General features: G+C 40.4%; 1 protein-coding gene across 1 annotated transcript in view; it reads right to left on the reverse strand.

Moving 5' to 3' along the window:
* The window catches only part of astn1 (astrotactin 1), a 616,195-nt gene that overhangs the window by 57,216 nt on the left and 531,981 nt on the right, over positions 1-26,998 (reverse strand). The window lies entirely within an intron of this gene.

A 26,998-nucleotide genomic window follows, 5' to 3' on the forward strand; every position in this document is an offset into this window, starting at 1 on the left:
ATTGATTCACACATGAGTGGAGCTACTTATGATGCAGTAGAGACTCAGCTGTAGCTTCAGTGCCTTTATATTTCATTTTTTCAATAGATCTCATCTATAATGGGGTACACAGTACAAGATAATCCACTTGATTTGAGATCTGGTTCCCCATTTTGGACAGAAACTAGCAAAGGCACAATTTTCTTTTTTTTTTTAAGTTATCTTTTTGGGGCATTTTTGTCTTTATGGATAGGACAGCTGAAGATAGACAGACAATGTGCATGCTGCATCAAGTGAGGACATTGAGATATGCTGTATGGGTGACACCCATACCGTTAATGAAAGGCCCTGTTAGGAGTTTTGAACTGGCTGAGAAACAGACTGAAAATGATACCGATGTCTCTTTATGACCTTCAATAGCAAACAAGACCATCAGCAGCAACACTGACACCTTCTCTGTTGTCATTTTTAATGCCTAAAACCACCCTAAGGGGGTAGGTTTCAGACCAGATGATGGACATCTTGCTTCAGAAACAGCCTTTATTTGACTGTTTTCATGGAACATAATCACATTGCCTGATAAAGTTGACTGTCGAAAGACAACAGGATGAGCTTTTTGTTGAAAACACTACTTTTGCATGTATAGGACAAGAAATAAGAGGTATTACTTTGTCCACAAGGGGGCACCATAATTTATACAAAACAAAAGTTCCTCACAGCAGCTTTAATGTGTATAAAATATGTAATATATATATATATATAATATGTAATGAATATATATGTAATGAATATATATGTAAAGTATGTGTATAAATTGTATGTGCTTTGGCAACAACATGTCTTTGTTCATGCCAATAAAGTAAATTGAATTTAATTGAAATTGACGGTCAATGTGGGGAGCAGAGAGAGGGGGAGGATATGCACTAAATGGTTGAGGCTGGAATCGAACCTATGACCTCTGTGACAAGGACTATGGCCTCTGTGTGTGGGGCATTTAGACTGCTAGGCCACCAGCACCCCAAAGGCCCAGATGTCTGATAGTTTTAACAATTATCCTGCCAGATTTTCCCATGGTGTAAAATGTTATAGTCCATTTTCTGATTAAATTCACATCCTGCCATTCTTAATTACAGAACCACTGCTCACAGTATTATTAACACACTGTTAATTTTAATCCTACTTCAAAAAAGCCCTTCAAATCTAAACTAAAAACAAACAAAGGTTGAATTAAACACAATTTAGACTATTTGTCTCTCTCCATGGAGCCAACTATCATCTCTCACAACAGCATCAACAAAGAAGTCTGAGAAAATAACATATATTGCACAAACTAATAACTTTTTTGTTCAAACAGACGGACTGACAAATCAATAAGAAGGCGGTGGAAATGCCAATGAGGCAGATTTCCTCTTGATGTAATCAAAAAGCGAAACATGGCTTCTTTAACAATTCGAAGTGTGCTGAAGCATCCCTGAGGCTGTCCGCTGCCCGTCTCCTTTTAGAGAAAGACAAAGCTGGAGGATGATCTGCATTGCAGTGGAACATTACCGCTGAACTGGATGACCCGAAGAGAAGACAAATTTCACTTGCAGCGTTTTCTCCCCTGAAAATGATTTCTGAAAAGTTGAATTTTCTAAAAAGTTCGAGCAAAAACTTTTGTATTATGTAAAAAAAAAAATGTTAACCAAATGTCCTCTGTAAAATGTAATATTGTTTCAGGGGGAGAGAGAGAGAGTGGGATGGCCACTTATAAAGGGACCCAAAGAGCAGTGAGAGGGAAATATGCTTAATGCAGAACTTTGACACCATTTTTCTTTTTTAAAAGGGGGAGTTTTTCAGATAACTATTTAGAGAGAGTGCTGGGCTGTGGGCAAACACAAGCAATTTAAAGCTCAAGCACCAATTAGGGAATAGGCTTGTTGTGCGGGCGGTCTGTGATGGAATACAACTCAACTTTATGAGCCATGGGATGATGGGAAAACGCTGTGCATGCCAGCTCAGGGACCTACTCATATGTGCACAAAGAAAAGGCAGAACGGAGGGTACTGTATGAATAAATGCTGCACATTTGTTCCCTTTATGTTTCACAAATGTGATCTATTTTCATTTTTATTTTCACTTTATTTACTCTGATTGGTCAAAATCCCATAACAATGGTAATTAATCATGAATAGCAAAAGCAATGCCAGGGACAAGCTGATCACACGTCTCATATCGAATGCATACGTGGAAAAGAGTCTGGCATATTTCACCTCAGCCTGTTGACTCTGTGGCAAAAAAGTTTCCACAGTTAGCATTCTAAATCGATAAACATTGCTGCAAAATGTTAGCTTCTGTCTCAGGCTGGCCTTGAGAGTCGAGAAATAATGACTGCAGGAACAGATGTGAGAGCAGCCTATGGAGTTACTGGACACCAACCATCCCTGATAGAGAGCAGAAGAGCAACATCCTGTCCTGCAATCCAGACAACAGCAGCCGGTGAGAGCATCTCAGTGCAGCTAATCGCTACAAAGTCACTTGAACCATAAGCAGTAGTCACAATAGCAGCAATGTTAAAAGGTGACATTTGCCTTATTTAGGTTTAAAGAAGCAAAGCTCTAAGAAGAGGACATAATGTCTACATATACAATACCAGTCAAAAGTTTGGACACACCTTCTCATTCAATGGTTTGTATTTATTTTAATTATTTTCAACATTGTAGTTTAATACTGAGGACATCAAAACTATGACATAAGTGGTTTTGCCATAATATGGATTACAGCTGTAGTCAAATAGGGCTATCCATTGTGTACTAACAACACAACTGATGGTCTCAAACACATTAAGTAGGCGAGTCATTCTACAAATGAACTCTTGACAAGGCTCATGTTAATTAGAAACCATTCCAGGAGACCACTTCATGAAGCAGACTGAGAGAATACCAAGAGTGTGCAAAGCTGTCATGAAGGAAAAAGGGGGCTACTTTACAGAATCTAAAATATAAAACATATTCTGCTTTGTTTAACACTTTTTTGTTAATTAATTAATTCCATATATGTTCTTTCATAGTTTTGATGTCTTTGGTATTAATCTACAGTGTTTAAAATAATTAAAATAAATACAAACCCTTGAATGAGAAGGTGTTTCCAAACTTTTGACTTCAGTTTGATCTGAATTTGTACCGCAAGAAGGCTGATAAGAATCTGCCATCATGGAAGTGTTATAGCCATAGACTCTCATGAACTATATCAATTAGAATTGATAAAATCATCTTCAAATATATTTATTGTGTCAATTGTTTAGTTGGAAGCTGGGTAATGAGCAGGATGACACATAGTGAATGAGTGAATCATTTCAGGGTGACAGTACCAAACCACTTCCCCCACATGTTCACCGTACCCAAAAAGCAGCAAGGAGCTGAACCACAGCAGAGAGGAGACGAACCTGACATGGATCTAGAAGCCCTGCATAATCCTAAACATCATTTTCAGTGTAGCAGAATGTCACTAAGTTTGAGCCTATGTTTCTTTTGGTAACAATATTCTTAAAGCTGGTCATGTTTTTTTCATAAATGAAGGATCGTTTACTTACATGAGTGGACAAATCCCCAAACCTTGCACTGTAAAAACAACTCTATTTGTTACATGCCCACATTCACAACAGCCCACCTCTGCAACACTAAATGCTTTTGCAGGTTTATTTCTTGCTCATAAAAAATGAAGAGGCCAAAAACTTTGGAAGTACTTCAAACATTGAAAAAAAAATCTGAGAGAGCGAGAGAGTGATCATAAATAAATAAATAAATAAGTAAATAAAATTGCTTGTTTTCTGAAGACCAGCTAAACGAAGTATGAAGCCACTTTTAATCACTTTGCGAGTTTGGCACCTTTATTTTGGAGGTCGCGGGCTGAAAAGTTTGGGAACCCCTGGTTTAAGTGACTACAGTGACCTATTCAAACCTGCTTTACTCCTGTTGCCTGGACAGGATGGTAGTCCACTTTTCTCCATCAGAGATGGTCAGGCCTGGTATGCCCCTCAGGCTGCTCTCACATCTGTGCCTGCTGACTATCATTACTTCCTTAACACCAGGACCAGCTGAGATGAAACCTAACATTTTGCCACAGTGTCAACAGGCAGAGGTGAAATGTGCTGTGGACTAATTTGATATGACATGTGTTGCTGCTAGCATCACTGTTGAGAATGAATTACCGTCATTATGGTCATAATCAGGTATTTTCCCCAGCCCAGTAATAAGCTTCATTAATATTCCCTGTGTATCTCTTCATGTACAGACATCTTGTTCACGCCGTGACAGCGTTAGCATGCAGCTCCGAGGCATTCTAAATGGGTCACTGAGACTAATCGACAGTTAAGCCGTTACCAATCACAGGAGCGGGCAGGTAAATGAGGTGAGATGAAGGGGCGAGTCACATCGGGAGAGAGCGAAATCAAACTGTGAGCCCTCAAACCTCTTGACCCCAGTGTCACATTGGTGGGTGTGCACGCATAACATGTCTAATTAAACACCATGACTCACTAATCAGAGACCATAAAGAAGAAGATAGGCTTTTGTGATTGTGTGTGATTGTGTGTGATTGTGAGTGTGTTAAAGGAAATCTACAGACCTAGAGTGTAGGGATGCATTTGCAAGTATTATCTGCATTCAGAGACTCATTCATCTGTATGTTGAAGAGCATGTCAGTGTCCTTGCACTGCTGATCAGCCAAACTCTAATTTCTCCTTGTCAAACTGGCTCACTTCCCCCTGATCAGCTCCCATCTTTCTATCTTCACTTGCCACCTCCTGGCAGATGGAAATGAAATGTGGCAGTTATATTAGGACAGCTGGGCCCCTTTTAGGGCAAAGAAGATTGGCAATGATTAGTTCAGTTTAGTCTTGGTTTAGTTCAGCGGTGTTCAGTGTCAGCTGGGACTGTGGGGGATATTATAATGGACACAGAGCCCAGCCTGGAGACACCTGATGGCCAAACACGCACAGTAAGTCACTGTGAAAGCTCTCAGTTTGACTTCAAATGTGATAGAAAGTTAGAATTATCAGATATATGATGGAGCTTCTAACTTGGCACATTCTCACTCACTGACAATACAATGCATGCCATATTTCTGACCCCTAATCAATGGATTGAGACTTTATTGTGGATTGCAAAATACACATCTGCATAATTAAAAGAACTCTAATTGTAGCACACATTTTGGGTGTTGGAGGCTCTCTTTGTTTCCTGTGTACACAGAGTACTGATGTCATCCAGCGTTTCTGTAGCTGTGTGCAGAGAAACACTCCCAGTGGAGAGAACAAGTGGCAACAGCTTTTTTTTTTCTTTTTTTTGCAATCCCAAGACCCACAGTCTTTCATCTGAAAACAATTTAGCTGCTATCAGTCTTTATACACAGACATCAGCCTGTGGCGGAGGCAAACATTTTAGTTACAGACTTGTTCTCTCAATTCAAGCCCAATGCTCGCATCATGAGTTTCTAACCGGACTATAAACGATGATGAGCACATTTAATAAGAAGTGGTCACAGAGATGCTGAGTCACCCAGAGCTGGGTTTGTTTACAATTTAAGTCCCATTGCTTGTACAAATTCACAAACCTAAGTATGCAGATTAATAGAGTTGAATGACTTAAATTTGCAGTGAAGTACTTTTTCTATGATACTAAAGAGAAACTGTGGCCTAGCTTACAGAACTAGTGGAACTAGTGTTGTGTGTGCTTCTCAATGTAAACCACTCTGGTGTTAGAGTAAGGAGTGATGTATGGTGAGCGAGTCATTGCTGAAGGAGAATCCTGACAGGGTGAGACAAGACCATAACACTACACATTACCCAGCTTACTGCTCGGTAGTGATGGGCAAATTAAGCTTCATGAACCAGTAGTTGTATTTTTTGACTCCTCTAGATGGCGCTCTCTGTTCAACAAAGGGTTGAAAGCACACTTAACTGCCGTTCATTGAGCCTTTATTTTTAAACCAAGAGCGCCAAGGAGTCAAAAAAATACAACTACTGGTTCATGAAGCTTCATTTGCCAATCACTACTGCTCGGCTACCAGCTAGAGCTACAAACAAAGACACTAAGCATTGATCCAGAGGTGATTTTATTGATTTCAAATCTTTTATTTTTACAGCATAAAAATAAAGCCCATCAGATTTGATGGTGTGAAGTGCCTCCAGGACAACATCGTTCCTGCCTACTCACAGCTTGAATTAACTTTAAACTTTATAAATATGCTTGACTCCTTTCTGATTGATTTGATACAATCTGTGTGTTCTTGTTGTCCCCAACCTCACTCCTGCTATGCAGGATGGATAAAGGTGGTTATAGGATTTTGACCAATCACAATCGAGTATTTAACCGCCAGTAGATTAGTAAGAAAAACGGAATAAAAATGAACATTACTGAGTCCGTTTACTGACTTTGTCACTGTTTTCTTTTGTACTGCATGTTCTACATTATATTTAAGGATCATTTTAGTGCTATCTTGACACTTTTGGTTATCATACACGTCTAGCTAGTCTTGTTTTAAAAACGTTCTTTAATTAACTATCCTACACCATGAGACTGGGATATGAGGTTTGCATCATTGTTACTCTGATTCTTAATCAACACCATTATTAATTAAGTAATAACGGAGAACGGGTGGGATTTAATCAGTTTTACTTCTTACCACTCCTTTTCAGATATGTGAATACAAATCATATTAGTGAGGATACAATTTATTAGTACTATTATGATTCTTTTTTATTTTTTGCATTTTATATAATGCTTGTTTTTTGTGGGGTTTTTTTTTTTGTCTTTTACATGTTCAAAATAAACACTACCAAATCAAATCAAAACACGTTTATTTATTTATTTATTTTTATTGATATTACTTGCTTGTTTGTTTGTTTGTGTTTGTGATTACAGCCCTTATATTTTTTAAAGAATATTTTAAAATCCATTTTAATTTTCTTTAATATGTCTTGCCATTATTTTATTTCTGCTTCTTTCTTGTTTTGAATCGCTGTAAAGCACCTTGGGTTGCATTTAAATAAAGCTTGATTGATTGATGGCTTCACTGACTTTTTACCCACCCAAACATGACAACCACCTTTCCATCAGAAAAGAAGGAGCAATATAGAGCAAGGCAATACTATCTGATTTTCACTTCAGTATGCCCTCAAAAAGCTCACAATTTACCACTTGATTCTCAAAGCATCAGCATACTTTAGTGTTGCATACAGCGACTGTTGTTCCTTTCCACATAAGTTAAATTGACTCTCCAGAGCTCCTCCTTTCGTCCACATGAAGAGTCCCAGACACAAGAGGAGTCACTTTAGAGTCGCTCAGAGCTTCTCTGGTGGAGAATCAGACCTTTAGGGTTTCTGCTTCATTAGTTAATTTTTAATAACAGGCCACTTTACTGTTTCATGAATTTAAATGTATGGGTAAGCTTGTTCGAACACATGCCCATCACCTACTAATGTCCATTTACAGTCAGTTATAACCAGGATGAAAAACAGCCTTTAAGAGAGGACCGTTCTTGCATACATATTACTGCATATAAAGTCTATGAAGTCTCAGTTCCAACTATTCTTCCCAAGGTGAACTATGCTTTGTTGCTTTGAGATAAGAACATTATTCCATCAAATACTCCTGCTGCATTTTTCTGTCTCACAAAAGAAAACAAGGGAGCAGCATGCTCGTCTTTGAACTTGCTTAACGTCTCCCTCCTTTTGTCGTTCCCAGCCTTTCTTTGTCTCTTTCTACTGCATCTCCGGTCTCTGATTTCTCTCTCTCTCACCCACAAAGAGGCACAATCACACCTTCTCTCACAATGCAAATACATGTGAGAAAGGTGTGAGGGAGGGAAGCAGTAATATAATATTCCCACTCTGCATGTCCCTGCTAAAACAAGAAAACCATTTTCTCTTCTCTCACATTTCCTGACACTTTCCCTGCTTTTGCATTCTCACCACAACTCTCTTTAGCTCACTTTTCTCATTTCCCTCTGTTATCTACAGACGCTCTTCAGCTCTCCTATGGTTTAAAAGGTGCTGTCGCGCACATATCTAAGCATGTGAACTGCTGTCAACTTCAATGCGTACACACACACCTGTTTTAAAGACAGCCTAATGACTAGCAGTATGCCGCTGTGACGAGAGCAAATCACACAAACTGTTTATATACAAGCGCACAAAACAAAGCTCATTAGATGTAATTTGTGCTCAACAGAGTCTCACAAGGGGGAGAGGGAGGATGAGAAACAAATACAGTGAAATAAAAGCCAAATCCTCGTTCTTCAGCTCCAGAAATGAAAGTCTGAATCCAAGCTGTCCGTCACTCAGCCACGTGTGATCCTCAACAGAGCACACGTGTAAACTTTGTGAGCTAAAGTCACAAGGAGTGTGATTCCTCTGTGTGTGTGTGTGAGAACATCTTATTGTCATTGATGGAAAATAAGTATTAACATTTTCTCAGCATTTAAGGTGCATTTCAACCAAGAGTTCCGGGGTCTTTTAGCCCCCAGAACTACTTTCCCCGGAACTAAAAAGGTTCCTGTGCCCCCATTGTTGTCTGCGTTTCAACTGCAAACTGAAGGAACTCCCTCTGTGTTTCAACAACTGTGTAAACTCCACATACACTGTTACGTTCAACCGAAAGTCCCAGGACCTTTGAAAAAGTACTACCCCCCCAAAGCAAGGGCTTTTCAGGGGGGAGATTATCTACCCCTGAACTAAATTTAGACCCAGGTTCCTCCGGTCGAAACGCACGTAGTTCACGGGTATAGTCCCTAGTTCCGGGGTAGAGTTCCTCCGGTCGAAACGCACGTAGTTCAGGGGTAAAGTCCCTAGTTCCTGGGTAGAGTTCCTCCGGTTGAAACGCACAAGTTCAGGGGTAGAGTTCCGGGGTAGAGTTCCTGTGGTTGAAACGCACGTAGTTCAGGGGTAAAGTCCCTAGTTCTGGGGTAGAGTTCCTGCGGTCGAAACGCACGTAGTTCAGGGGTAAAGTCCCTAGTTCTGGGGTAGAGTTCCTCTGCATTGAAACGCACGTAGTTCAGGGGTAAAGTCCCTAGTTCTGGGGTAGAGTTCCTCCGGTTGAAAAGCACGTAGTTCAGGGGTAAAGTCCCTAGTTCTGGGGTAGAGTTCCTCTGGATTGAAATGCACATAGTTCAGGGGTAAAGTCCCTACTTCTGGGGTAGAGTTCCTGTGGTTGAAACTCACGTAGTTCAGGGGTAAAGTCCCTAGTTCTGGGGTAGAGTTTCTCCGGTTGAAAAGCACGTAGTTCAGGGGTAAAGTCCCTAGTTCTGGGGTAGAGTTCCTGTGGTTGAAACGCACATAGTTCAGGGGTAAAGTCCCTAGTTCTGGGGTAGAGTTCCTCTGGATTGAAACGCACGTAGTTCAGGGGTAAAGTCCCTAGTTCCAGGGTAAAGTTCATGTGGTCGAAAAGCGCCTTTTCCCACAGGTCAAGAATAAGCTCCAGTGATCGTTCTGACATCATGTGATTGGAAAGTGACATCTGAAGACTGTTTACAGATCTTCCAAAGCTTTACTGCATATTGATAAATACACTCTGTATAAAGCTCTTGTAGCTCCCAGGAGAACCTTTGCCAAATAAGACATATTAAATGAGTGAGCGGCCACTAAAAAATGCCCCTGTTGGAAGATGAAGAAGTCAAGTCAAGTCAACTTCATTTATATAGCACATTTAAAAACAACCAGTGTTGGCCAAAGTGCTTTACAAGATAAAAAGTAAAAAGTACATGAAGACAACAATAAACAACAACATAACAGGATATGACTGTCCTCTTCATGAGGAGAAGGCCAAAGAGAAGAGGTGGGTCTTCAACAAAGATTTAAAACATCCAACAGTGGGGGCCGATCTTAATTGGAGTGGCAAGCCATTCAAGAGCTTGGGGGTCGCTGCTGCACAGGCTCGGTCCCCCCCCGGGTTTTAAGGCGACTTTTAGGCACATCCAGGAGCAGCTGGTTTGTTGACCTCAGTGCTCGAGCTGGGCTATGAACATGGAGAGGATCAGCCAAGGAGGATGGTGCCAATCCATTTAGGGCCTTGTATGTTAAAAGTGCAATCTTAAAATCAATCCTGTGAGAGCACGTAGCACAGGTGTGATGTGCTCCCTCTTTTTCCTGCCAGTCAGGAGGCAAGCAGCAGCATTTTGAACAAGCTGCAGGCGCTGAATAGACAACATGTCTAAGCCCACATACAAAGAGTTACAATAGTCAAGCCTAGTCATAATAAAGGCATGTATAACTCTCTCTAAATCTTTGGCAGGGAGATATGCCTTCACCTTAGCTATGAGTCTCAGCTGGAAGAAGAAGAGAGAGGCTGTCATTGTGTGCAAAATATTTTGTATTGATAGACGTTTGGATCGTCCTTATCATGCATCACCATCGTGGGAGTGAATGCTGAGCTCGTACAGTCACACTAAAACTTCAGTCACAGTGAGGGTTAACATATTATGATATCCATTGCAACAGAAGGCTTGGACATGGCCTGAAAAGCAATCTTTGATACCAGCTGAGGCCTAATAGGCTTCAGTAAACTGTAAACACAGAGCAGATGCATGATGGGAAACTCGCAGTATAAACATGTATTAGTATGTGTGCTTCCCCATGTGTTGGTGTGTGTGTTGGTATGAAGCTGGAGATCTGGGGCGGCTTTGACCCGTGCTGTACCGCGTTGCAATGACTCATCATCTCCATGGTACACAACAGATGGAGCTCAGAGTGAATCAGATTCATATAATACCTCTGCATCCATGCAGCCCTTCCCTCCCACACTCACCACTGAGTGAAAACTCCTCTTCTTCATCCACCACTGACTGACTGACTCAAGTCTGTCCTCCTGTTTACAGAAACATACTCTCAAGTCTATAAATGTTTACAGCTGCGATGGAGAGGAGAAGAAAGCGAGACAGAGGGAGAGGAAGATGTACTTAAGCATGTTCTCTTCAGATGTTGTTTGTGTTAATACATTGCCGCGTTTTTTGGGGAATGAAAGCCTTCATTTCCTGTCATTTGCAAACCCGTGGATCCCCTCCATTATATCGCCTTTCATCCGACCTCTTTGTGAAACGATGACTCATTAAATCATCATTCATCTTCGTGATCAAAGAGCAGTGATTTGAGCCCCTGACACCATCAGCCTCATTTTTTTTAACGGAGGCTTTTAGACTAAATGCCTGACTTGACACCTCAGTGCTCCTGCGTCTCACAGCGTGAACTCATCTCTCCCCCCATCCTGTGCCGAATAATACCACTCACTGCAGCTCCTCTGACTCCAGTGAATTCAGATGTACCTGCTTGTAACCACTAGATGATGCTAGTGGATCACTGACACCGCAGCAGCAGCACTCTACTGAGAACTGGAGATATAAATGCACATGCTTGGGCTAGTTCAGCAGACAAAAGCAGGGCAAATCATACCTAACCTTTTAAATGTGCTCGGCTGAGATGAACATTATATGGTTATGGAATGCAATCATGAGCTCCTGCTGATCTGAGGACGTCAGAAATCAAAGCAGGCAGTAGCTTGTGTAAATGGGAAAGCAGTGAGATGGAAAACTGCATTAAAATTGAGGGAGTTTGGGAGCGATCGCACCTATTGTATGTAGAGGAGAGGAATGATAAACAGAATTAGAGGCAGCACAGGGGGAAAGTGAATGAGTCGTAGATAAACAATGCTCTCTGTGAGGCGTGTGTGTGTGCCTGTGTGATACAAACCAAACTCCAAACCTGTGAAATGGAACGTATCAGACTGCTTTTACAGGTCTGTGTGACCGGGGGAATCTTCTTAGATGTGTTGTGCAGTTCTTTTCTCTCTATCAGTGCATATGTGTGTATGCATGTGTGCTTGCAGCTTGCACCTGATAACTTATGACGGCAGGGCGTTGCTCTGCCTGTTCCAAGCTAAAGGGAATTTTAAATAAAAAGTGTGCATCTTTTCTCTCGGCTGCAGAGCCACGCTGAGATTTGCCGTGATTGCTTCTTCGTGGAGGATATGAGCAAAAATAAAAAGGCAAGACGAGGCAAAGGAAGAGACTTTGTTTGTCTTTCTGCGTGTGTGTGTGTGTGTGTGTGTGAGAGAGAGAGGGAGAGAGAGAGAGGAGGAGTGTTGGAGGTAGCGTGAGTTTGTATGTATTTTTGCAAGTGAGAAACTGATAAGTTGAGATGACTGACGGAGAGAGAAACGCGTGTGTGTAGTGTGGGAGGATATGGATTAGCATGTGTACGCTCGGCAGTGCGATAACACTTGGACTCCCTCGTGAGTCCGTGTCAGCCGCACAATCAGCCACTTCAACAACACAATCAGCACAGACTCACAAAATCCCAGGCAGCTGAAGATATTCAGATACCTCCACACATAAATGCAACACTATAGAATTTACCCTTTGAATTCACCTCTTGCAGAGAGACGCTGTGGCACCAGAGGGGGGAAATAACTGCATGGTGATTAGATAGTTTGTCATTTACCTGAGGGTCTGAATTTGATCCTCATGAGGTCACGGTGTCCTTTAGCAAGAAATAAAACCTTCCTACTAACTGGCTGACCTGCAGGATGACACACATTTCCCTGTTGTATCAATTTATGCATCACTAATTTACTGTTGTAACAGCTCATTAACCTGGAATTTATCACTAACCTCACATTAAGGACTCAGTAATGGGGAAAGAATGAAGCTGGGGAAACAGATTAGAACCATTTGCTTGTTCATCTATCGCCAATTACTAATCTGTTTACTGGTGAAAAATGAACATCTGCATCAAACAGCAGTCAGGATATCTTAGTGGATATATATCTTTACAGTATGCTTTCATTCAAACGTAAAATCAGAAGACATTTAGAGATGATTATTTAAATTACATGTCTGTGAAAAGATCTGTTACTAATTTATACCCATTGAGAATAAATATGATGAATCAAAAAGTTAAAATAAATGCGTATTTCAGTGTTCTGGCATCTTTACATCTTTACAGAAGAGGATTAGGTCCACTGGAAAAAAAAAAAAATAAGGTCAAAATGTATTTTTATTATTATTATTATGAGAAAAAAGTGATAATTCTAAAATTAAATTCAGAGTTCTGAGATAAAAGTCTAAATTCTGAGATTCAAGTCAGAATTCTGACTTTTTTCTCAGAATAATAATAATAAAAACAAATTTAACCCTAATTTTTTTCCCCAGTGGCCCTAATCCTCCTCCGTACATCTTAACCTCATTTTTTTTGCTAGGCAAAATACATTTTTGTCCAATTGATTCTAAGTCCTCTCCAACATATTGATTATTTAGCACTGAATATTGAAGGCTGTTGAATGTTGAATGATATTGTTGACTTGAATTATTTGTTGTGATTAGCTGTGGCTACATTATCTTTAAAAAAACCCAGAAAAAAAACCCAACAACCTGTCACTTCTTCTGGCACTAGATGGCAGAACCTGTGGCCAATCTTGAGACCCTCTTGGGGGTCGTGAGACACAAATGGGCGGTCGTGAGCTATCTTCCAGAATAATTTTTTTTTTTCAAGTTATCTAAAAATAGTCATTTTGCTCATTATAGTAAAAAATATCGACAAAAATAGAAGAAGAAGAAACTTACTTTATTAATCCCCAGGGGGGAATTCAATTTTTTCACTCGTGTCGCACAGTTTTCTGGTATATATTCATACAATCATTCACACACACATGCAGTGGACATGCACTTTGGGAGAGATGTCAGAGTGAGCATACTGCCATCAACCAGCGCACCCAGAGCAGTTGGGGGTTCGGTTCCTTGCTCAAGGGCACCTCAGCAGTGCCCAGGCAAGTGAACCAGCAACTCTCCAGCCACCAGTCCACTTGCCAAACTTCGTCCATACTGGGACTCGAACCGGCTACCCTTCGGTTCCCAAGCCAAGTCTCTATGGACTGAGCTACTGCCGCCCCAAATAGTCGCTAAATTTGAAATAAAACCTTGAAAATGGAAAATGTGATGAGTTTTCTGTTTTTCTTTTTGTCAGATGACTCCTAATTTTAGGGTTAGTGAATTATCAGAAGCATAAGTAGCAGTAGGTTCATTCATAGCAGCACAGGAAACAGCAACATGCTCATACAGGAAGGGTCATTTTCTGCAGACCAGCTAATTAAAGCCACATTAAATCACTTAAAGGGTCAGTGGGGGTCGCAAGTCTTTGGCACCTATATTTTGGGGGTCATGTGCTAAAAAGTTTGGGAACCCCTGACCTAACATTTGAAATCCTGACGACCTAACATGTGGAACTGGATGTTTGCATATTTGTGAGTCATATGAATATGACATGCATATGAACTTGATGTATGACTGTAGATAAGATTACCTGAAGAATTCAGTTTTGCCTTCAGGAAAATGTCATGGATCTTCCAACAAATTACCATACTTTTTTCATAGTCAGCTAATAAACTGATCACACATTTACTTGAAATGGAACTGGGACTTGAACTGGAGAATACATCAGCTTGTGGATGTTTTTAAGTATTCCCATTTTTGATGAGCAGCCTTGAGGCAGTTTCGGTGTGGCACAAAGCACAGGTGGATGTTGCACTTGTCACAAAAGATGTGTGTTTTTCCTGTACAGTATATTCTGTTGACCAGATGCAAATGTGACCGGAGCTGGAAGAACCTGTCATGGGGCAAGGTGTTTTGAAAAAATACCAATGTCCATATCAGTCTCCCTGTACATGTAGACTCCTGGCATTTCCATCAGTCCCATAGCAAGGTGGAGACTAAATAGGGTTCTGATCTCTCCTGAACTAGTTGGTTTGCATGGCATGAACGTTTGTGTTGTCAGCAATCAAATCAAAGATCTAATCTGGCATATACATTTTGAAGTATTTGCAGGATCCGAAGGGGTTAAGGAAACACTCACTGCAGGAAACAAACAAATATTCCTCTTTAAGCTTCTTGTTATCTTAATAGCTGCCAAAAGTATTGCTTCTGGTGCACCAAGTTGAGTCTTTATGAGCGACCGGTGCTGGCTGATGGCTCTCAAACCCTCACCAGGTCCAGTGTGTTTGCTGCAGGCCACATATGCTGAACCATCTCCTGTGCTCCGAGCTGTGCCACCTGAACCCTGAGTGCTACTCTCATAATAAGAAGTGATGTAGTTGGCACAGGTTTATGTTGCACAAACATATAAAAATCAGCCATAAAACCTGATTGAGATTTAAAAAGCCCATAAAAAAACAGATTTTCTCAATCAACCTCCAACAACGTGCATCCTACATAAACCCTTTTCTGCCAAATGAACTCTGTTTGAGTTTGTGCCTGGGCTCTGGGCTCTGATTTGATGTGAAAGTAGCTCAGTTGGAAACAGGTGATACCATGCAGAAGGAAGCAACATTAGTGGACTTCTTGAAGCTGGACGACCGCTAACAATCAAATCTGATCAAACTATGTCCATGTGGATAGTTTCAAACTGTAATATCCCCATTATAATCTGCCTGTGGACCATAAATTGTATGTTTTTTCCCTCTATACCACTCCTGACAATCTCTGCCTACATGAAAACATGAAACACAAACATAACAGAGTCCTGATGAAGGGCCTTAACTGTGTCTTCAGTGTTCATTTAAAGCTGATTGTAAGTGTTTAAACCCCTCATCCCCCAGCACCAGCACAAAACCTAACACTATAGGATTACTGTAGACGGTATAACTATGATGAATACAACTTACTGAGCATTATTATTTAAAGTTCATGGTGTAATAATGTGCAATAACATTTGTGGTGTGTGTAATATTACTCAGGGTGCAACATGTGCATCTTGATTATGATGCAATAATCATCTCATGCACAAAATGACTTGAGGCGCAATAACGTTACATGTGTAAGGGATAATGTATGGTTAGCAGGTTGCTATGGGAAAAGTAATCCCAACAGGTTAAGACCATAGACTGTATAAAATATGGATGTAGTATCCGTGACATCACCCATCTGTTCCTGAGGGCTCTTTTGAAGCCAATCGTCGAGCCAGTGTGACGTAAAGAGGCGGGCTTTGAGCCTCCTCGCCAACAGCTACAGTGTTCCCACCTGTCAATCAAGTCAGCTGTGCCTCTCATTGGAAGACTCATGATCCTAATATCTTCGTACAGTGTGTGCCGATCCAGAAATGAGCCATCCAGACTACACTCGTCTTTTGTACCAGGCTGTAAAGATCAGCTTTTTTGAATTGGTGTGTATGTTGTTTCCAGTGTTTCTGCAGCCAGCCTCAAGCGGATTCTCAATGAACTGCAGTTTTTAACACTTCTGCATTGGACTCATATTTTTTGACCGGAGGTTGCTGCTTGGGTAAGACAAGACCCCGACGCAAAACCAAGGGGTCTTGCCTTGGGAGGGACAGGTAGTTAGGCAAGACTTGACCAGACACTATAGAAGCAACGACCACAAAATAAAACAGGAAACTCTCACACACAGGGATTACAACACAATAAATCAAACACTAAAACCACAAGGAATGCATAAGGTCAACTTATAACACACACAGAATACACATGGAGGAAACAAACTGAAACTAAAGGTAAATCTAGAAAATAAAACAGGTAATCAATGATAACATACAAAACAAGGAAAACACAAACTGAACAAAAGCAACTCATGACAAGCCACGACAAGTTCACCTCAGCTCCCACTTTAACCCTCCTGTTATGTTTGTTTCTCTGGAACAGCAATAATGTTCCTGGGTCAATTTGACCCGGGGCATATTCAATTATCCAAAAAGTGTCAGAACCCCCAAAAAATCCCAATCAGATTTTTGTAAATCTAATGTTTAACTCCATTACTGACCATTTAAATCAAGATTTAGTCCATTGGTGTTCTTTAATTCTCACAGATCATGGTCCAATGAGGATAACTCACTCGTTTTACATTAAAATTAATGTTAAAACTGTGTTTAATGTACATTGGAAAGCCCTAAATATAAATACAATAATTTTACATGACATATATTTCTGTTTATTTTATTTAACATTTTGATTTTTTTCATTTTTATGAAGTGATGTTGATAAATTAACACGACACCTCTTCTGTAACATGCTGCCCAGATTTTTATGCTGCATTTAGCTGGTTTGGAAGACATATATTGCCTAAAATAGACTTTTAAAAGGGTCAATTTGACCCGTAACATAACAGGAGGGTTAAACAAAGTGTTTATCATTTCAGCAGCTGAATACATTTGGATTCTTTCATTACAGTTTCCTATACAAGACTATTTTTGAGCCGAGGTTTACAGGCACAGATCTAACTATGAAATGGATTTGTGTAGTTGGCTTTGAAGAGAGGTGTGTATTCAACATGTCTCTTACACTGCAGCTTTGTAATTATACCAGTCGAGGGCGAAACAGCTGAAGCATGGTGTGATTAAAGGTAAAGTGGTGACCAATTCTCTGTGCAGTTGACTTTGGGTAGAAGTATGATTGTATCACTTTCTGGCTATGATGTGTTTCCAACCATCTGCTTTTATGATTTCCAATACTATGTATGAAAAACGGAATAGCAAAAACCAAGAGTTCAAGCCAAAACAGGCTTAGGTGGAAAAGATAAAAAGAAATGAATCAATATGAAGAAGGTGCAATAAAGGCTGATGGGAAGGATTTTTCTAATATATGGCTAACAGGAAGATTTTGAGAACCATTTTAGCTTGCAGAAGAAAATCTATTCCCCTTCCCTCGGCATGGATCAATGGATAAGAAAGATGGAAAATATCTGATCTTACATCATAGCCAGGAAACCGCAAAATCTAAAGTTCTCCTTCAACATGGCTTTAATGCAACGATACATCTGTAGTATTAGTCTGCCCCTTACCCCCTTTGTTACCTTTGCAGACTTTCACACACGAGCCTAGCCAAGCAAGGCCCCTTCGATCTGCTTTATCCTGCTTCATCCAACCCAAACTACACATGCAAACACACACATGCACAAACCCCATCACACACACACACACATACGCAGCAGTTATCTGAAGCTGTATCAGCAGACAGGGCTCACTAAGCCTTGATGAAAGCTTCATGTTTAAAGCAGTGTGTGGCGCATGGTGGGTTTTGAGCAGATGCTGCTTGTCCAAGTGCTGATTAGGGCTGCTGACCGCGGCCTGACAGGAGCATTAGTGACTTCTCCTTCATGGACGCTGAAGGGACAGTTATGCTGTCTGTCTGTCAGCGTGTGCTCTGTTCATGTTCATCAGCTTCACTTCTGTAACCTCTCACTTACTCTGTCGTCTTGTTCTCTATTATGCATGAGTGTGTCCAAGGTTTTTACAGCTTTCTAGCAAGATCTACTTTACATGAATGTCTCCTTCGACAGTGTGACCCTCAGTGTTTGGCCACATGTCTGGAAATACCACTCTAACCTGAAGTAACCAGTCTATGACTTACAGAGAGTGTTGCTTTTACTGTCTGTGTGTCACAATCTCAGGCAATAACCTTTAGGGATATGACCCCTACATAATTGTGAGCATCATAACAGAATTAGAAATACATTTCAAACCAATTTTTCTTTTATTGGGTTGGATTGGGAGTGGTCTGTTTGGAGTTTTTATTTCCCAAATTAGACAATCAATTTTGCGATCAAATTACAAATGTTATTTATCTATTCATTTATTTGTTTATTTATTCATTAATCTTTTTGTTCGTTCGTTCGTCTGTCATTCATTTATTTTATTTATTAGTTAATTTGTTCGTTTGTTTGTTCATTCAATCATTTATTTATTCATTTATTTATTTATTTAGTGAGTCAGGGTACATCATTGTGAAGATCAGAACTCATCATAATTGTTCTTTAATTCACCCATGTTACTAACCTTTCTTTTATTGAGTTGGATTGGTAGTGGTCTGGTTGGAGTATTTATTTCTCAAATTAGACAATCAATTTTGAGATCAAATTACAAATGTTATTTATTTATTCATTTATGTATTTATTTATTTATTTGTTTGTTTATTTATGTATTTGTTTATTTATTAGTTCATCTGTTCGTTCATTCATTTATTTTATTTATTTATTAGTTCTTTCATTCATTTGTTCATTCATTCAGTCATTATTTTTTTATTTCGTTATTATTTATTTATCTATCTATTTATTTATTATTCATTTTTTTATTTAGTCAGGGTACATCATTGTGAGCATTATTTTAGAAATACATTTCAACCCAATTTTTTTTTACCTTACCTTTCTTTTACTGGGTTGGACTGGGAGTGGTCTGGTTGGCGTATTTATTTCCAAAACTAGACAATCAATTTTGCAATCGAGTTACATATGTTATTTATTTATTTATATGTATTTATTTATTAGTTAATTTGTTCGTTTGTTCGTGCGTTCATTTACTTATTTATTTATTATTCATTTATTATTCATTTATTTATTTACATTTGTTAGAGATGGTTTAGGTTTTTTTTTTTGGCCTTTATTTGATAAAACAGCCTCAGATAAACAAAGAGTATGGGAAGAATATGAGAGAGAGAGAGAGAGAGAGAGGGGGGGGGGGGGGGGGGGGGGGGGTAACATGCCCCAAATCATGTAAGGGTGATAGGTCAACCAAAAGTTAGGTGGAGTCCGCATTTCCAACATGGTGTCTAGACAATAAACTTCAAAACGTAACATCAGAAACAGGTTTTGTCACTGAGGCTTCATCCATGTTTTATACAGTCTAAGGTACATGAGGCACCTGCTTCACCATCTGAGCCAAACCACTGACCCATGAGTATGTGCCTTTAACGACCACCGGTGACTTTGGATGACGATCGATTTCTGCCCTCTAAAGTTCAGTGTGGGTCATTGGCTGTTGGTGTAGAGCGACAGTAGGGGGAGTTTGATCCCATAGCATTCAGTTTGTGTAGCCTTGAAACAATCAAAAGCATCTGAGCTAACATTTCGTCACTCACAGTTCATCGCCCGGTGTGATTTTCAGATAGCAGGTTTCTGCTTCCTCTGATTCTGACTCAGAGGACTGACACGTACCCGTTCAAGGCTGCCCAACACTGACTGTCTCACGGCTCGATGTGTGGGAGGCCGACAGGTTCTAATCAAAACTTGATCCAACATGCCTCCACCGTCTTCAGAAATGGACTAAAGACTCAAATGAGCTGTCTGCTCTTTATTTCATTATAGTTATGAAGGCTCATTTGAACTCACATATTTGTGGATACTGAAAGAGGCTTTCATCTTTGTTATAATGTATGCAGTTATACTATTTTGAGCTCAGCTCTTAGATGCTCAAAGCTTTTTGGGCCCAGTAATGGTATCCCTATCAGCATGGATTCATGGGTGGTAAAAATAATTGGCCAAAATGGCCAAAGAGTTCAAGTAACAACAGCTAAAGGTGGCAGAGAAGCCTTTTTCAATGTAGATCATACAGTTAGGAATGACAAACTTAATTATCATTGACAGGGACGACTCTTCCCACTGGAAATTCTTCAATAGCCTTCTTATTTGCAGCTGCATGTATTTTCAAACACAAGCTTATGCCCTTCTTATTATAATAAGGATACATTGATAATGATTGTACTTGTTGGGAGACTGTGTTTATTACGGTGGCAGATGAACCCCCTGCCCTGTGTGCGTGTGTGTGTGTGAGTGGTGCTGCATCCTCCAGTTTCAACGTCAATGCCTTCCACCATTGCAGCCGCAGCTGATGAAGACGCCTGATTGGTGCACAGCAACAGTAACAACCACACTATCAAACAATCAAAGGTGAGAGAGCACCTCAGCTTGGAGAGCCTGCAGACCGGAGACGGATCTGTCTATGAGTAGGTGATATGTGTATCATGCAGCTTGGCAGAACGTGTAGCTGTCCGAATCACACAGAACCACACGAGATGCCAAAAAGGGATGTTTTTGGTCTCCATAAAAACTTGGAAGTTGTTTGAAAAATGTTGTATATATAGACTTTGACTTGTGTGTATTTAATTTATGTGTTAACTGTTCATTAAACATAAAGATTGCTTCCTTCAAACTCTCAAACTATTCAACTCCAGTAGTAATAAAACCATGTGTAACTGTTCCATGAGTGATTTAAATGCTTAGATTTATTAAAATACAAAACTCTTAGAGGAAAATAATTGAAAGAAAATTAACTTTAGAATTGAACAGACATACAAATAGTTAAGGCAGGAGGCCGTTATGATTGATGCTGTTGAAACTTGTCATGGGCAGAATAAAGTTAAAAAAAAAAACACTTTGTAAATTAGTAGGTGGAACTTGAAACAATGAAAAGTGGATGGAACAGTATATGATGCATCAGTAGGCATGACATGTCATGCAGCCTGCAGACAGACTGGCTGACCCCTTCATTCAGCAGCTACATGTGATGGAAGTTGACTTTGTGACTTGTGCGAGCGCTCTTGTAAGCAGACATGTTTATTGCGTCTGTACTTCCTGGCACTTGATCCATTCAGGAAGGAGCCAGGCTCAAGTTTCATTTCAGGAAGAGATTAATATACCTCAGTGTAATTTTTGACACCAACCTCACCTTTGAAAAACACGTCACTAACATCACCAAAACCGCCTTCTTTCACCTAAAAAACATCGCCCAACTCCGCCCACTACTCTCCTTTCCTGCACCTGAAACCCTGATCCATTCATTCATCACCTCTAGAATTGACTACTGTAACAGCATCCTATATGGCTCATCATCCAAAGTCCTCAATAAACTCCAGTACATCCAGAACTCAGCTGCCCGTCTACTCACTCACTCCTGTTCCCGTTATCACATCACCCCTGTCCTCCAAAACCTCCACTGGCTTCCTGTCCCTCAACACATTCACTTCAAACTCCTCCTCCTGACTTAAAAAGCCCTCCATCACCTGGCCCCCTCCTATCTCACTGACCTGCTTCACCCTCACAACCCCTCCCATGCTCTCCGCTCCTCCAATGAAAACCTCCTCTCCCCACCCTGTAGGACCCATAGACTGTAAATGGTAGCTCCAAGCACCAAACCTGGGGCGACAGGGCTTACTCCATTGCTGCCCCCTGCCCTCTGCCCTCTGGAACTCCCTCCCCAAATTATTATTATTAAACATGCTAAGATGTATTTGTCAGGCACACTGCTGTTTCTTTTGCATTGTGTTTGGAGAGTCAGATAGTTGTTAACTTTAATTTAGAGTCCTCTGTCTGCTTTCCTTGTTCATTGATTGAAGCAGCACTCATCGGTCCTTTTGCTTAACTTGCTTCTTACTTAAATACCACAACAACTGGTTTATGTTGCTTCCCCTTTCCCCTCAAGCTTGGTCGTAACACTTGTCTTTATTAAATAATGTAAGATAATGTCTTGTACATGTGGTGCTTTCATGCAGGCACTGACACTCATGTAACGTGTCTGCCTTTTGTCACCTTCTGCTTGTTTCTCTGCCTTTGTCTCTTGTTCTTCTCGTTCAGACTGCCTCACCTGCTGCTCGGCCTGAAACATGGTGTGCTTGTTGAGGGATTTTCACACAGTGATTTATCAATTTTTACTCCTTCTTGCTTCACAGTCAAACATTACACCCAGGGCTTTTTTTCTCTCACAGGTCTGTGAAGTTTTCGACTGCTAAAATGTCGAGCAGAGCGAGCTCGCCTGCTACCTAAAGACCAGAGTAATGTAGTGTAGCAAAATGCTTCTTAGCTGATGGTGGTCCACGGTGTGTTTCTGCCTCGTGTCTGCATGGGAGGGGCGCAGGGAGGCTTTAATGAACTTGAGATCCAGGGAAGAGGCTGAATGTGTTGTAATAGGGCTGGAAACTGCTGGTGTTTTAGAAATAACATGAATCATGTCTAGAAAGGCCAGGTTGGATCAGTGGAATAGCACTTCCTCAGACCTTACAAGCCTGAGTATCTGTCACTGACTACAAAAGAACTCGTCTTTGACTGATGACCTTTTCTACCAGCTTGCTTTTATACGCTGGCTGATCCTTAGACGTTATGTCTGAATGTTTAATTCACATGCTTTCATTTCACATCCTGTAAAGAGAACACGACCCTTTACTTCTTTCTCTGGGCTCAGTTTATTTTCATTGAAGGCTTTTGATTTAAAATGATTCTAAAGCTTGCTATTTAAATGCTTTGGAAGCTTACAATGAGATCCACATTTAAACTCAACATGTGAAGCCCAAACATTTTCATTTGAGGTATCAACAGTAAATTGTCCATATCAACAAAAATAGGATGCACTTAATTTATTTTCAAGCAGGTACAGAGCGCTGATGATAACCTGCTTCTGGTGGCTGATATTGATGTGATTGCAGGTTTTTCTTTGTTTTACATATTGTATTTTAAGTGTATCTTTTGCACATCTGCAGGTGAGGAAGGCTCAGATTTGGTGAGCAAAGATGCATAGATATGAATCTATTACTATACTTCCCTTTTTTAAATTTAATAACTTTTGTTAAAAGACAAAAAACAGAGAATAGCTCTGACTTTTAAATTGTCATTTATTTGTATACTGCTAACCTGAGTGCTCATGTGCATGCAGTAATGCGTTCTTCATGTTTAAGTCGTCATCCGGTCACTGAACCCTCAAACTGAGCATGCTCACTGGACTGAGTCTATATGTTCATATAAGACCTGTTTACTGATGTTGCTGTAGATCAGGCCGTGAATGTGTGTTGCGATGTGTGTGTAATGGCAAACCTTCAACTACTGTGTCTGAATGTGAAGGCTTGTTAATGGGTAAATTAATGCACATTTTATAAATTGGTTTCTTGCTGATCTTCTGGTTGTGTAAGATGCTTGATTCTGATTGGTCAAAACCTCTTGACAACCCCTTGACAACAACGGTACTTAACTTTCACTAACATGAGCAACACCAGAGGCAAACTGATCACACATCATGTCAAATCAATGAGCGGAAAGGAGTTCTTGCACATTTCGCCTTTGCTTGTTAACCCCATAGACCATACAGTGGGGTAAAACCGTTAGTTTCCGAGCACGCACCATAACACTGGACCCCCAACACCCCCTCCACACAGTCTTCACAATACCCCCATCTGGTCGCAGATACAGATCCCTTTACTGTAGGCGAGTCAGGTTTGGCAGAAGCTTTGTCCTGTCAGCCATAGCACTGCTAAACAAAATGCCCATGTAATGTGTCCGGTGTGCACATATGTGTCCGGTGTGTTCATATGTGTCCAGTGGGTTCATATGTTTCCGGTGTGCATATATGTGTCTGGTGTGTTCATATGTGTCCGGTGTGCATATATGTGTCTGGTGTGTTCATATGTGTCCGGTGTGCATATATGTGTAAGGTGTGTTAATATGTGTCTGGTGTGTTTATATGTGTCCGGTGTGTTTATATATGTCATGTGTGCATATATGTGTCCGTCGTGCATATATGTGTCCAGTGGGTTCATATGTTTCCGGTGTGCATATATGTGTCTGGTGTGTTCATATGTGTCCGGTGTGCATATATGTGTCCGGTGTGTTCATATGTGTCCGGTGTGTTCATATGTGTCCGGTGTGCATATATGTGTCTGGTGTGTTCATATGTGTCCAGTTAGCATATATGTGTCTGGTGTGTTCATATCTGTCTGGTGTCTTCATATTTGTCCGGTGTGCATATATGTGTCTGGTGTGTTCATATGTGTCCGGTGTGTTCATATGTGTCCGATGTGCATATATGTGTCTGGTGTGTTCATATGCGTCCGGTGTGCATATATGTGTCCGGTGTGTTCATATGTGTCCGATGTGCATGCATGTGTCTGGTGTGTTCATATGTGTCCAGTGTGCATATATGTGTCGGGTGTGTTCATATGTGTCCGGTGTGTTTATATGTCATCTATCTATTCACACCCTTCATGTTGGGGTCTTGTCTCACCCTATTGGGATTCTATATCCCATAGGCTACCTCCTAACCATACATTATCCCTTACTTATGATGTTATCAAGATAATAGATGATAATCAAATATTCCCTTTATCAGGCTGATAACTATCAGCTTGATAAAGGGTAGGATAGTGTATGTTTATGTTCATTTTCAGTATATCATTATACTTATTAGACGAGGTCATAGAGCCTTGACAAGATGTTCAGGGATACAAAATACTTACTGATCTTAAAGTTTGAACCGTTCTAAATAGGAACAGGTAAAAAAGAATCCATATCAGGAGAGAGAGCGCTGTTTCTTTAAAAGCCATAATTAAGAACACATAATGGCATTGACTCCCATTACCTCCCAATTATCACAAATAAAAACATAAAGGTTCATGCAGAAGTAAAGAGAGCTGCTCAAAGAGTGTTTGAGGTGATGTGAAAAGGACTGAATACAAAAGTCACTTAGCTTTTAAATAATTGTAGCAGCATTCAGATGAATGAAAACAGCGTCTGCTGTTTTATTCTCACCTGATTGATGCAGAAGTAAGAGCCAAAAAGAAAGAACAAAACACTAACAGCTCCTCCATTGTTGGAAAGGAGTTGAAAACCTTTAGACATTGACAGGTTATGATGGTCAGGTAAAAGCCTTTTCACAATCAAAGTGAAATCAGCATTGTTGTCTAAGACACGATGTCTTTACAATGTATTCCAGCAGAGAGCCCGAATGAAACCCTACTGTCTGCACGTCGACATCTAAGTTTGAATCACCTCGGGAAGTTTTCAGACTACTACTAAAAGTTCTGTGAGCACTTTTCCATCAGACACACTTCACACAAACACACAGTGCTCTGACAAGGTAATGGTTTCCGAGGTGTTCATGAGTTTCAACAGAGACAGGATGCACAGGAGGAAATGTGACAAGCCAGTGCTTCAAACTGGAAAAGCAGACCAGTTTAAAAGAGTAATTTTAACAATAACTACATTTATGACTGTCACTTTGAATAGGTGGCTGATCAGATTCTATCGAAGAGATAATTCCCCTTTGACATTTGTAGCGGAGCATCGTTTAGAGACTCATCAAGCAACAAGGAAAAGACAAGACCAAGTCGATAAACTTGAAGCTCTTGTGAAAGAGAGGACACTTTTATGTGAACAGGATTCAAAGTTAGGGAGGAGAGAAAGAGGAAGAGAAGAGGCTGGGTACTGAGTGATGTTGTTACATTCAGCTACCTAATAAAGTGCAAAGACTTATCAGACAGTCAGTACAGCAACAAATGTCTATTATCAGATTCTTGTATCTTTATCAATCTTTAACACTATAATGAAATGTATTGTGTGAAGTCAAATGTACAATCAGAGATGTCAGAGAGAGCGACCAGCACAAGTCCTCCTGACCATGATGGAGGACTTCAGCTGCTTTCAGCTTCTTGTTTTGATTTTATGGCCCAGAAACTGAGTTCTAGTCAACTCACTTCCAGCAACAGCAGGCTTCTGTTTTTAAGCTTGATTACCTGGCTTTCTTACTAATCACCCCACTGTGAGATTGAGATTGGTCAAAACCCCTTGACAATGGTTATTAACTCCAACTCACAAGTGCAACGCCAGAGGCAAACTGATCACACATGTCATATCAAATCAATCTGCAGGAGTTCAGGCACATTTTACCACTGCATGCTAACACTCAGGCACAAATGTTAGTTTATGTTAGCATGCTAGATCTGTACGCAAAACATGTGGATAGGTTTTGTGGCAGCAGAGCTGGTGAGTATCTCTAAGCTGCACCATAAGCGGTAATGATTATAGGTACAATGTTTAACCCTCCTGTTACCCTCAAATTTACTAACATCTTTTATCCTTGGGGTCAATTTGACCCCAGCAATTTAAACCTCCAGGAACTGATTGTTACCCAGGTTTATGTGTCAGGTACTTTATGTTTCTTTTGTTGACTACCTAAATAGCCCTTTAAATAAAAGGGCCTTGTGCCTGCCTTGTGTCTGTGTTATCAAAACGTATGACACAGGACTCATCACTGAATGTCTTTAGAGACATGGTGGCTGGAAATATTATATCTCAATCTAAAGGTTGGCGGTTCGATCCCAGCTCCTGCAGTCACATGTAGAAGTGTCCTTGGTTATAGTGACCTCAATATCATCCAAAACAACCAAAACAAATGTGGGTAAAATGTTGCATATCTTATGTTATATACAGCTAAAACAGCCTGGGGTCAAATTGACCCACA

The sequence above is a fragment of the Notolabrus celidotus genome, chromosome 15 (assembly GCF_009762535.1).
Source record: "Notolabrus celidotus isolate fNotCel1 chromosome 15, fNotCel1.pri, whole genome shotgun sequence".
NCBI lineage: Eukaryota > Metazoa > Chordata > Actinopteri > Labriformes > Labridae > Notolabrus > Notolabrus celidotus.